Here is a 4,100-nt window from a genome sequence, read left to right as displayed (position 1 = left end):
TTGCACGTAACACATAAAGCATATGAACACGTTCCAGATATATATCAATCAATCAATATAGGAACATGTAACACAGTACATAAACATGTTCAACAGAGATCACAATCAATCAACAAGAGAACATGTAATGCAGCAACAACATGTGCATGTTATTAAGCAATGTGTTGTCATTATCAAAAACTAGATCGATATAGAAATTGAGTTGTCAACAATCTCAACAATCTCCCCCTTTTTTGATGTGCACAACCATGTTTGCACATTCTAATACACAACAGAGTAACAAAAGATATATTACAGTTAGAACATTCAAGTACTCTGCATGTAACAATTAAAAAAGCAGCAAATATCAAGCAAAATATGAAATAGAATAAAAATTCTCCCCCTTTCATAAAGCTTTCATAAATATCTCCCCCTTTGTGCATTAGAAAAAAAAGGTATGCTCTAGATATTTATGCTGATATACAAACAGAGATGCATAAAAAAGTATATGCAATTATCAATATGTAATGAAGCTCTCTCTATCACATTTAGTCACATGTAAATGATAACTCCCCCTAAAATGCAGGCATGTGAGTAAAAATGTGTAAGATGTAATACTCCCCCTATCACTATGCATAAATATCAAGATCAGTTCAGATGCACAATGCAATATATTACAGATTATACAAACAGTGTGCACAGAGTTGTATCAAAGACAGGATAACAAATAGTTTAGTCATGCAATGATACAATCAACAATCTCACAATATTATCTCAAAAATGATATGTAAAAATCAATTTATATCAGAGATAATAGCATATATTAAGAATAAGCAATCAATGAAAGAAATAACCAAATTCCAGAATTGGAATTTATAACCCTGTTATGAACAGTCTATTGCGTTATTTTCCTAGTCGAATTTATTGTTATCCAAAGATGTTGAATTCCACTTGAAATTTCCAAAGCAATGTTTTTCCTGCAAAACCTTTCAAAGATCTCTGTACATTTTATGATCAACATTTTTTCCAGCCTCGTCAAGATCCAAATAACAGTTGATTGCCATAGGATTTGCAGCATCTTTGCAGTCCAACATTTTGAACTTTTCTGCAAATCATTGTAGTATTTGGATTGATGAATGAAAATTCCATCTTTGGTTTGCTTGACTTGTAGACTAAGAAAGTATGTTAATTCTCCCATCATAGACATTTCGAATTCTTCCTGCATAATTTTTGAAAACTCTTTGCACAACATAGGATTAATTGAACCCAAAATTATATAATCAACATAAATTTGAACATACAGTTTGTCCTTATTTGAACTCTTAATAAACAGAGTTGAGTCAACCTTTCCTCTTGAGATCCTTTTCCTTATGAGAAATTCACTTAACCGTTCATACCAAGATCTTGGAGCTTGCTTTAACCCATATAAAGCTTTTCTCAATTTTTAAACATGATCTGAATTTTCAAAATCTTCAAATCGTGGTGGTTGTTCAACATAAACTTCTTCCTTAATATATCCATTTATGAAAGCACTTTTCACATCCATTTGATACCATCTAAATTTCATTGTAGGTGCAATAGCAAGAAGTATCCTTATTGCTTCCAATCTTGCTACCGGAGCATAAGTCTCGTCATAGTCGATTCCTTCTTCCTGACAGTAGCCTTTGGCAACTAATCTTGCCTTGTTCTTTATGATTTCACCAGAATCATCCATTTTGTTCCGAAATACCCATTTTGTACCTATAACTTGTAGCTCAGGTCTTCTAGGTGTGAGTTCCCATACATTGTTTCTTTTGAATTGGTTCAACTCTTCTTGCATCACCATCATCCGGTTTTCATCATTCAATGCTTCCTCTACTTTCTTAGGCTCAATTTTGGATACATATGCAACATTCATGCCGTACTGATTCAATTGCCTTCTTGTGGATACTCCTCTTGAGATATCACCAATGACGTTTTCTGTTGAAACATTTCTTGGTACTTTCCATACTTTAGTCACCTCTATCTTGGGAGAGTCGACTTGTTCGGTATCATCTTTTTTGTTAACTTGCTTAATACTGTCTTCTTTTTTAATAGATTCTTCTAGCATTTCTTCTTCTTCATTTGAATTTTCACCTTCTTCAGCAGAGTCCCTGGCCTGTTCAGAGTAGTTAGGAGCCATGATGAATTCGTCAAATGCAACATGAATGGATTGCTCAACATTCATAGTTCTTTTGTTCTAAACACGGTAAGCTTTGCTGTTCAAGGAGTATCCTATGAAGATAACTTCATCTACTTTAGAGTTAAACTTCCCGAGGCTCTCTTTGCCGTTATTCAGCACAAAGCATTTGCTTCCAAAGATTCTCAAGTGTGAAATGTTTGACTTTCTTCCTCTCAGCAATTCATAGGGAATAAGCTTTAATATAGGCCTTATGATAGTTCTATTAAGCACATAACATGCAGTACTTACAGCATCTGCCTAGAAATATTTTGGCATGTCTTTGTCATTCAGCATAGATCTTGCTAATTCCTCAAGAGCTCTGTTTTTCCTTTCAACAAGTCCATTTTGCTGTGGAGTTCTAGGTGCTGAGAAATTATAAGCAATTCCTATTTCCGCAAGGTAACCATCAAACTCTTTGTTTTGAAATTCTCCTCCATGATCACTCCTGACAGCCTTAATCTTAAGATCCATCTCATTTTGAATAGCAACAACAAATCTCTTGAAGACTTTGAGCGTGTCATTTTTGGTAACAATGAAGTAGTCCATATGAGTTCCCTCCGAGACTTTTTATTCTTGATGGTCTGAATAAGTCAATGTGGAGTAATTGCAGAAGTTTCTTGGTTGACATCTCTCTTTTACTCTTGAAAGGTTGTTTGGTTAGCTTCCCTTTTCGACATGCATCACATAATATGTCAATAGTGAATCGAATTTTGGGCAAACCATTTACCAGTTTCTTAGAAACCAGTTTGTTTAGTTGATTCACGTTTATGTGAGTGAGTCTTTTGTGCCAAAGCCAAGCATTTTCTTCTTTAGCCATCAGACATACAACAAAGTCAAATAAGTTGTCTGTGAAGTCGATTATATAGATGTTGTTCAACCTTTTTTCCCACAAGAAGTAACTCACCAGTTGTCGCAGACTAGATTAGACAGTATTTTAGCTCAAACGTAATTTTTAGACCTTTGTCGCACAGCTGGCTAATGCTAAGCAGATTGTGTTTTAACCCTTCAGAAAGTAAGACATTTTTAATTTCATAATATGAAGGAGTTTTTATTTTACCTATACCGATGATTGTTCCTTTGTTGTTATCACCATATGTGACGTGACCCGTGACTTTATAGGAGATATATGAGAACTTTGTGGGATCTCCAGTCACGTGTCTCGAGTAGCCATTGTCGAGATACCACGTAAAACTTTTGGATAGTTGTTTGAGATCAGTTTTGATAATTTTGGATTTTTCCATCATAGTCAATTCTTCTTTATTCTTGGCCTTCTTGACATCAACTGGATAACTTTATTTATCCTTCCTTTTCAGAAACTTTGTGAATTTGTTGTCCAACAAGATTGATCTTTGCATTTTTGAACACGATTCTTCATTTCGGGTTGCCTTGTATTCCAAGTTTCCTGTTTCAAAAGATTCATAGAAACCATCGGTTACAGACTTCAACTTCTTATTGCAAGGTGCAGATACAAAATCAAATCATAAGTCCTTTTTGAATGCGAAACAGATCCCCAGGTTTATAGTCGAATCACAGAAAACAGAGTCGACTAGTTTTTCAAATATTTTATGAAAATTAGCTCTGATACCAATTGTTGGAAAACAGGTAGGCTTCTTTTCTACACCAAGAGGGGGGGGGTGAATTGGTGTTATTTCAAAAATAAGTTCTTTTCGCAATCTTGAAAACAAAGTATGAAACTTTTTGAACTTTCTTGAAATGCAAGTAATGAAAATTTGTAAGCAACGGAAAAACGTAGTTGACTGCGTGAAAATTAAAGTCGACTATAATATAAAAGAGAAGGGATAGAGAAAAGCAAACACTGTTTTTATATTAGTTCGACCAACAATGCCTACATCCAATGTCCTTCCAACCCAAGAAGCAAATGCACTATAATGGTTGCGGTTTTTACAACAAGGAATTTATA

This window comes from Vigna radiata, unplaced genomic scaffold, assembly GCF_000741045.1.
Source record: "Vigna radiata var. radiata cultivar VC1973A unplaced genomic scaffold, Vradiata_ver6 scaffold_160, whole genome shotgun sequence".
NCBI lineage: Eukaryota > Viridiplantae > Streptophyta > Magnoliopsida > Fabales > Fabaceae > Vigna > Vigna radiata.
The sequence above is the reverse complement of the archived record's forward strand: the minus strand, read 5'-3'. Positions refer to the sequence as shown.